The following is a 9426-nucleotide window of genomic DNA, read 5'->3' on the forward strand; positions in this document are numbered from 1 at the left end:
CAACAGGGATCCTACAGGGAGTGAGAGGAAGTGACCAGGATCATACTGGGAGGGACTGGGCTCATACTGGGAGTGCCAAGGAAACTGGAACCACACAGGGGTGTGTGGTTACTAACAAACTCCCTTCCCAAAAAAAGAAACAAACCCAACCCAAACCAAACCAAAAAACAAACAAACAAACAAAACCAAAAACTACCAAACAAAACACACACACACACAAAAACAACAACAACAAAACAAACCACAAAAACAACAACAAAACCCCCCAAAACCCCCAGCAAACCAAACAACCACAAGGAACTAAAGATCCCCAACAAACAAACAAAAACCACCAAAAAAACACAAACCAAAACACTTTAGACTGACACAAATATTGCTATACAGCATTTACTTCTACTATATGTTAACCTCATTCCTTAAAATCATCCCCTTCTTTCCAAGAAACAGCTGGGGGAAAAGAAATCTCTCCTTCTCTGTAGGACATTTTGAAATAAGGATGAGTTAACGGGATTAAAGATTTATTGGCTTCTTTTTCACTCAAATATACCAAAGAAGGGAGAAATATGAAAACAAAGTCCTACTTATGTAATTTTTAATTCTGACACAATTAATGTTTGTTTTTTTTTAATTACCCCATACATTCTGAAAAGCACCATTCTCAAGTTAAGCCTAAGGGAAACATTTTTTAAATTTGCTCTTAATGATATTTGTACACCTCATAACCCTTGTTACGCACGTGGGGGGGCACTGGGCTGATCCTGGGAGCAGCCACTGCCGGCCCCGGGACCCCCGAACCCCTTTCCCGGCCATCCCGCCCCTCCAGCTCCAGCACCCCCCAACGGGGTCCCAGCCATCCCAGGGGTCCCCCCCTCTCGGGCTCCCCGCTTTGGGCTCCTGGGGCTCTCCTGTCTCTGGGCTCCCGCTCAGGGCTCCCCAAACCCCGGCCCTCTCCCGGGCTCCCCAAACCCGGGGTCCCCCTGGCCCCGCTGGGGCTCTGCCCACACCGGGACCCCCCAAAAACACCTCCCAGGGCCCCCCAATTCCCCCCGAGGGCCATCTGCGCCTCGCCTTTGGAGCCCTGCCAGCTCCAAACATCCCCCCAAAAACCCCAAACCCAGGGACCCCAAACCCGGGATATTTGGGGCGAGCTCCCCCTCCCCGGGCACCTGCGGGATGGGGCCGATGGCCCCGGGGCGAAGGAGCTGCAGAAAGAGACCAGCGAACACACCTGGGGCTTCCTCTGCCTCCTCCTCCTCCTCCTTCTGCTCCTCCTCCTCCTCCTCCTCTGTCCCTCCTCTTCCTCCTCCTCCTCCCGGCCGGGACACGCTGGGGCAGGCCTGGGTCGCTCCAAACCGAGCTCGGGGCACAGTAAGTTTGGGGGGAACAGTGGGAAGGGGGTGGGAGAGGGGGCACAGGGGGATCTGGGCCCACCGAGGGTCCCCCAGTTCACCCCAGTTCACCCCGAGCCCCGTCCCGGCCCCCCCAGGCCCCTCCGCAGCCCCGGCTGAGGGGGGGGCTCGGCCCAGGACCCGCCGTCGTTCGGGGCTCCCCCGAGAGCAGCGACCGGGAGAGTTCCCGGCTGGGAGAGGCCCCGGCAGGGGAGGGGATCTTGTCCCTCTTCGGGGCCTCTAAAGGTCTTCTGGCCCCTTTGAAAAGGAGTTTTTCTCTTTTTAAGGTTTTTTGGGAGGAATCCCAGCACTACCGGGGTGTTTTTTCCTCCCCATTTTAGGGTGTTTGTGGGGCCACAGCCCCAGAAGCCCCTTTTAAAGGTTGATCATGACCCCTTTAAGTGACATTTTATAGGGGATCCCCCATTCCAAGCCCCTGTGGGGGATGTTTTGTCCCCCAGGGTGGATTTTTGGGATTCTCTCTCCCATGGCCGCTTTAAGAGGCGCCTGTTGTCGGTTCCCAGGAAAACTCCCCTTAAAAGGGCAACAGCGCTCCCGGTGATTCCGGCAGCGGAGCCCTGAGGAGGTTAGGGGTCCCAGGGGGGATTTGGGGGTCCCGGGGGGGAATTGGGGTCTCAGGAGAGTTTGGGGGTCCCAGGGGGGAATTGGGGGTCCCAGGGGGGATTTGGGGGTCCCGGGAGGGTTTGGGGGTCCCAGAGGGGATTTGGGGGTCCCGGGTGATGCCGATGATGGCGATGGGGACCCCGTGCTGGGTATAAACATTTGTGGGGAGTTCCCGGGGAGGTTTTGCGGATCCCGGAGGTTTTTGGGGTCACGGTGGATTTTTGGGGGTTCCCGAGGGGGGTTTTCAGGGGTCCCGAAGGGGGGGATTAGGCGATCCCAGCGGAACCCAAGGGTGTTTTGGGGAACCTGCCGGTGACAGAGATGGGGACCCCGTGCCAGGTATAAACCTTCTCACGGGGGTCTGGGGGGTGTTGGGGGGTCCTGTGGGAATTTTGATGTCCTCAGAGAGTTTTGGGGGGTTCTTTATGGGGTTCTGCGGTCTTGGGGAGTTTTTGGAGGGTCCAGGGATGTTTTTGGGATTCCGGGGAGGTTGGGGTGTTGGGGGGGAGGTTGGGGTTGTGGGTTCCCGGGAGGTTTTGGGGGTCCCTGGGCGGTGCCGGTGACAGAGCTGGGACCCCGTGCCGGGTCTGAACCTTCTCACTGTGCACGGGCTGTGTCAGCGTGTTCAGGGAGATCCTGGGGCCCAGGGATCACCCCAAATCCCAGGGGACCCCAAATGCCCAGGGAGCCCCTGAAGTGCCCTCAGCGCTGGATCTGCTGCAGGCAGGGGGGCACCAGCACTCGGCCCCCACCCCCCACCATCACAGGGGGGCAGAAACGGGGGAGGGGCACGGACAGGTCGGGAGGACCCCCAAAGTCCTGGGGGAGGGGACACGGGGGGACTCCCAGGAATCCCCGTGGGGGGATGAGGGGGGACCCAGGAGGAGTTTAGGGGGGCCGGGTGGGTCATGGGGGGACCCCCAGGAGTCTTGTGGGGGGTGGGGAGGGCAAAGAACAGGGCGACCCCCAGGATGGGTTCGGGGGGGGATCTGGACTGGAGCTTCCATGGCAGTGGGATGGGGTAGAGATCTGCCCATGGAACTCCATGGGAATGGGATGGCAGTGAGATCAAGCTACAGAATTCCCATGGGAATGGGACAGCAGTGGGATCCATCCATGGAGGTCCCATGGGAATTCCCATGTTCCCAAATTTTGCCCTCCCAAATCCCACATTTCCAAATCCCACATTCCCATGGGAATTCTACCCTCCCCCCCTTTATTGCTCCAGTGCCTCCGGCCCATATCTGACACATTTCCGGAGCCATTCCAGGCAGGTGTGCCCCAGGGGATTTGTCAATTCCTCAGCCTGGATCTCCTCCTGTTCCCAGTGCCTCTTGCTGACCTGGGCAGTGCCGTGGCCACCACGATTTCCCCGGATCCCCGGGGGTTCAGGGGGAATGCCAGGAATGGGAGTGACTGGGCTGTACTGGGATCCTACTGGGATCATACTGGGAATGAGCAGGAGCAGCGGGATGGCTCCAGCATAGGGGCTGGGGGCGCTCCAGGGGGGCCTGGGGGAGTGGGACCCCCGGCCTTGGGACCCTGAACCGCCATTCCCAGCCCCGGGACCCCCCTGCTCCCCTTATCCTGCCCAGGACCCCCTGAATCCCCCATTTCTGAACACCAGGACCCCCTGCTCCCCTTTTCCTGGCCATCCCGTGGCTCCCAGCCTCCAGACTTCTCATGTGCTTGACTTTGGGATGGCACAAAGGTGGGTGTGGGAGGGGAAGGGGAATTCCTATGGGAATGTGGCATTCAGGAAGGGGGAGACTAGGGAATGCAGGAATTCACAGGGAGTTTTCATGTCTGGATCTCACTGTCCACCCTTGTTTATGCTTTTGGCCTTGAAAGATGTCCTTGGTTCTCCAGAGAAAAAGGATTTGTTTTGTCTACCTGCTCTGTGAACAGAGCTGACTGGCACTTCATATGAGGCTCACAGCTACATCCCTGGGCAGCACAGAATCTGCAAATATGAAAACTAAAGCTTAAGGCATCATTTCCCCCCTTTAGAGGCTTGACAAGGCCTTTTCTGTGTCGAGTCTCTATACTAAATGTTTACTAATAATAGGTATTCAATAACAAATAAGTAACTAACAATAGTGAACAGCTAGCAGTAATGAACATTTAGCCATAGATAAATATCTAGCAATAAAAAAAACCCAACTTAAATACCAGTAATAAACATCTAACAATAGTATTGTCTTGTACAGTTAGGTATCATACAAAGAAGAATAATGATCTTTGTGCACAGTTCTTTAAGTACAAAGGAGAAATCATTTAAAGCATGTTTTCGTCTGCATCAGTCTCAGTCTCTGTTTTTACAGTTGTTTCAGGAGCAGGAGCTCTCTTAGCTCTGGAATAGTCAATCCAGGGTCCTTTGCCAGCAATGTTGACCGTGATGAGAGTGGTCAGCAGAACTGGCTTGTAGAGGATCATTGTCCCACCACTAACACAGGCCAGTCTCCAGGCTGGAATGGATGCACAGGTGTGTCGAGTCCTGTGGGTCTGGTTAGCACCAGGTAAGTCTGGAGCTTCTGCAAAGTGCAATCTAAACCCATTACACCTCTCTATAAAAGTTTCCCCTTCATGGGAATTTCACCAAAAATATGTGGGATTTGATCTGGTCTGCCATATAGTATTTCATAGGGACTAATTTTATTTGTCTTTGCATGGTAACTCCACAGAATCTATTGCCAGTAATCTCCAGGAAGATCCCCTGCTTTTGTTACTCCTAATCCAACTCTTTTCCTCGTGTCAGGGTTGTTTTTCCAGCAGATTTCACATTTGCTCACGAGTGATTGTATAATGTCAGTCATTCCCTTTCCTATTACTACCTTTTTCAGCTGTTTCAGGAGGTTTTCAACACCAAAATGTGCGTTTTCATGTTCTCTTTGAGCCAGCTCTTGCAGGATCAGGGGTGGGACTACAACCTGATTTGCTGGTGTAACAGCCCACCCACCTTCTGTGATCTCAGCTTTAAGAAACTTGATTAGTTTGTGGCCTGCTTGGTCATATTTTGGGGTGAACCCTGACAAATTAATCTCTTTCTGTGGAATTACTGCAAGAATACCTTTTTCTGCAATCCCTCCTGCTGCTTTATCAACAAAGCGGTTTCCCAGTTCTGGAGTGGTTTTCCCTTTTTGGTGACCTCTACAAGGCATGATAGCTACTTCTTTGTGTTTTTTAATGCTCTCGAAGAGGGCAAGTATCTGTTCAGCATGTTTGATTACCTTGAGCGTTCTTCCTCTTTCCAGATGGCTCCATGGGCGTGGACAACACTAAATGTATATTTAGAGTCAGTCCATATATTTATATTTACCTTTTCCCCTTCCTTCAGGTCTAGGGCTCTGGTTAGTGCAATCAGTTCAGCTTTCTGTGATGACACATCTGCTGGCAGAGCCTTTGCCTCCATCACCTTATCCTGTGTGGTTACTGCATAACCCCTCATCCTTTTGCTGTTTTTCATAAAGCTGCTCTCATCTGTAAAAGGCTCCCACTCTGGATTTTCCAGGGGCACATCTCTCAGGTCCCATCAACTGGAATACACTTCTCCAATTGTCTGTAAACAGTTATGTTTAGGCTCATTGTCAATTAAGGTGGAGGACAAAAACATGGCAGGGCTAACAACAGAAGCTGTTTTCAGGGTAACATCATCCTGCTCTAATAACAGGGCTTGATGTTTAAGAATCAGGTTACCAGGTAGCCAGTGCCCCCCTCTTGTTCCAGTACAGCTGCTAGGGCATAGGGTGCATAGACTACAAATGTGTCGCCCAGGGATGAGTTTTTGGGCTTCCTGGATCAGGAGGACTGTGGCTGCCACAGCCTTCAGGCATCCTGGCCAGCCCTGGGGAACATTGTCTGTCTGTTTGGAAAAGTGGCCACAGCCCTCCGTTGATTCCCGAGGTGCTGTGCTGGTGCCCCCACAGCCAGATTCAGTCTCTGGTATGTGAAAAGTTCAAAAGGCTTAGTTAAGTCTGGCAGTCCCAGTGCTGGGGCTGGCCTTAGAGAGTGTTCCAGCTGTTGAAATGCTGCTCTAGTGTTCTCAGTGCACAGGATAATTCTTTTCTTGGCTGCTTTTCATGCCCCATGTTGGGGTTTTACCAGCAGTCCATAATTAGCCATCCACAAAGGACACCAACCCACCATTCCCAGGAAAGCTGCCTCTCTCTCACAGTGTGGGGCTCTGGGAGTCCACAGATGGCTTCTTTCCCTTCTTTGCTGAGCTGCCCGTGTCCATGGAGATCTCAAGGCCCAAGTAAACTCCTGCTTCCTTGGCAATCTGTGCTTTGTCTTTAGCAACTTTGGACCCACTCCGTCCCAAAAAGTGTAATAAACTTTTAATTCCTTTATTAGCTGGTTTTCAAATATTGTGAGGCTGTTTTTGTAATCTTGCAATAAAGTGTCCATGTGAGCTGAGTTTTCCTCCCTGTCTCAGGATTTTCCCACTCAAAAGCAAAGAGCTCCTGGCTGTTTTCATGCCCAGGAATGTAGAAAAAGGCATCTACAACAGTAAACCACCCTAATTCGTCTGTCAGTGTTGTTAAAAATGTGCAGGAGTCAATGTTTTCTCCTTTGAATGCCTTTATTGTTTCAGGTCTTTAGAAAGGGAGTCTCGAGGGTGGCTCCGTCTCTGCTGGCTTCAGCCGAGCGGCACCGCTGCAGGGGAGGAATGCACACTTTCCTACAAAGCAGCAAAGTGGGGAGCTCTCCCTCCTCACGGAGGGGATAGTGCCAGAAAGCTCCATCTTGCCCAGGCCCCAGGGAGGGTCCCCCCGTTCTAAAGTTTCCCTTAAGTTATGTCGAGACAGCTCACTGCAAAATTCAGCCGAGCTGTAGTGACTTCAGGCTGTGCCCATACCCGGTCTTCCATTGCTCTGTTTTGGCTTGGCTCGTAGTCTGGGATACCAAGTGGCTTCAGTGTTTGTTTTCAGAAGCAGTGCCTCGTGGGATCTCATTTCCATTTCTGGCCGGTGCTGTGGGTCCGGAGAGCAGCCTGGACGGAGAGTAGGCAGCACTTGTCCGGCAGAGGAGTGAGCCTGGGCGGAGAGTAGGCGGGTGCAGACTTTTGATGGACGGGGTTAGAGTAGAAGCAGCATAGTAAAAAAACGGAGGGGCTGGGGGAAGAGAAAACATTGTATACTGAACTTAGCTGGGAAACAAGGGGAGATAAGTAGTGTTTCTAAAGCAGGAGACACAAAATAGATACAGAACAGTTTTAACTAACGTGATTACAAATCTTAAACTAACTTATACCTTAACTTTACAATTTTATCAACACAAACCCATTCTGTCACAGGACACAATCCGGACAGGCGCTGTCTAAATTTAGCAATATTTTTAGCAATCCAATATTTCTTTCCATCCTCCTGGCAGGTGGAAAGTGTGGTCATATCTAAACAAGTAGGGTCAACGTGGGTGTGGACTCTTATCAGCGACTGCAGTTGTTCCCCATCATATACAGGCTGATAGCACTTGGTACATGCTCCTTCTGACAGCTGAGCCATCAACACAGCTATGATCAGCCTTTCCAAGAGTCTGATACGAACTTTCTTGGTCTCGCTCAGCCTTGCCTCTTGGATTTGGAAGCCTCTGCAGGGCACTTGCAATGTCATGCCTGGTCCCTTTACAACCACCCCTACTTTTTCAAATTTGGTTTCTGTTAGATTATGCTCTGCGAGAGAATGGTAATAACTCTGATTTTTAGCTATCATACTTATCTAACACTTAATAATTTCTCTTAACTATTAACAGTACTGCTTCAAAACTACCATAAAACTTGAACTGCAGAACATAGTGAAAACTTTTACAGCAAACAAGCAACTTGTTCTTTGTAAAAGTCCTGTTATCAGTCTTTAGTCCTGTTAACCAGTCCCAGCTTTCTTTTTCAGAGTAAGTTTGAGTGGGTTCGGGCTCTTGGATAGAGTCCACTCAGGTGGATTGGTAACTGAAGTGGTGGGATCCATTTTTGGGGTATTACTTGGAGGCGGAAGGGGTCCCTTGACTCGAGTGAAGTGAGTCCAGCCCTTCTCCTTTGTCTGCACAGCAGTATGCATGGTCAGCAGGACCTGGAAAGCACTCTCAACTTTAGGGGTTAGTGGGGTATTGACCCATGATTTTATTAGCAGCCAGTCTCCAGGTTTAATCTGGTGGAGATCAGTGTCCAGGGGAGAGGCTTGAGGAAGATGCCCTCTTTTTCTCAGGTCTGCCAATGTATTGCTAATTGTTTTTATGTATTTCTGAGCTTCTGCCTCCCCATCTAGGTAATCTCCAGAGCTGTAGGGAGTTAACAAGAAGGGGAGTCCAAACATCATCTCCTATGGTGACACTCCAACATCAGACCTGGGACGTACTCGAATCCGCAGGAGTGCAAGAGGCAGGCACTTGAGCCAATTCATACCAGTCTCTGTGATTAATTTGGTTAGAACTTTTTTGAGGGTCTTATTCTTCCTCTCAACTCTTCCTGAACTCTGCGGGTGCCAAGGGGTATGAAGTCTCCACTTAATCTCTGGTGCTTTGGTGGTCTCTTGTAGCACTTGTGCTGTAAAAGGAGGACCTCTGTCTGAATCTATGTTATTTACCAAACCATATCTGGGAATAATGTTCTCCAATAATATTTGCATTACAACTTGAGCTGTCTCTTTTCTTGTGGGGAAGGCCTCAACCCAGTGGGTCAAATGATCTACTATAACTGGTAGGTGTTTGTATCCTTGTACTGCTGGCATTTCAGCGAAATCAATTTGTATATTTTGAAAAGGTCTAAGGGCTATCGGTCTCCCTCCCAACTTGCCTTTTCTCATTACTTTCTGATTAATTTTCTGGCAAATGGGGCATCCTTCTGTAATTGATTTTGCCAAATTGTACACTCCTACACATAAATGCTCTCGCAGGAAATGATCACAGAGCCCCTGGGTACCCCAGTGGGTTACTGAATGTATCTCTTCCAATACTTTCCGTGCCAATGCTTGGTTTAAAAATTTCCTCCCGTCTGGAGTTAACCATTCCCCTTGTTGCCCTTGTTGTAATTCCAGATCTTTTATGGCTTTTAGCTCCAGCTGATCATAAACTGGCTTCCCTGTCTCATCATCGTCAGTGTTACTGAGAGTGAAAACTTTTACTGGATCCTCAGAGTTTTGAGCAGCCAATTTTGCTGCCTGATCTGCAGCTTGATTACCTCTTATTTCTAAAGAATTTCCTCTTTGGTGCCCCTTTATGTACACCACAGCTATTTCTTTTGGTTTCGTCAGGGATTCCAGCGCTAATTTGATTAATTCTCTATGGACCAGATTTTTCCCTTTTGAATTTAGATACCTCTTTTTTCCCAAATTTTTCCAAATGTTTGTACAACCCCAAAGCCTATTTAGAGTCTGTGTATATTGTTCCTTGATCATTTTCTAACAGATCAAGCCCTCTTTTT

At 50.3% G+C, this 9426-nt stretch overlaps 1 protein-coding gene across 1 annotated transcript in view; it reads right to left on the reverse strand.

The window, feature by feature from the left end:
• The window catches only part of LOC310921354 (uncharacterized protein), a 97706-nt gene extending 96461 nt beyond the window's left edge, over positions 1-1245 (reverse strand). Inside the window, exon 1 of the mRNA XM_083881479.1 lies at positions 1167-1245. The gene's annotated coding sequence lies outside the window, so the exon portion shown is untranslated. The remainder of the gene's footprint in view (positions 1-1166) is intronic.
• Positions 1246-9426: the final 8181 nt, after the last annotated feature.

This window comes from Zosterops lateralis (assembly GCF_965231275.1).
Source record: "Zosterops lateralis genome assembly, chromosome: 33".
NCBI classification, from domain to species: Eukaryota; Metazoa; Chordata; class Aves; order Passeriformes; family Zosteropidae; genus Zosterops; species Zosterops lateralis.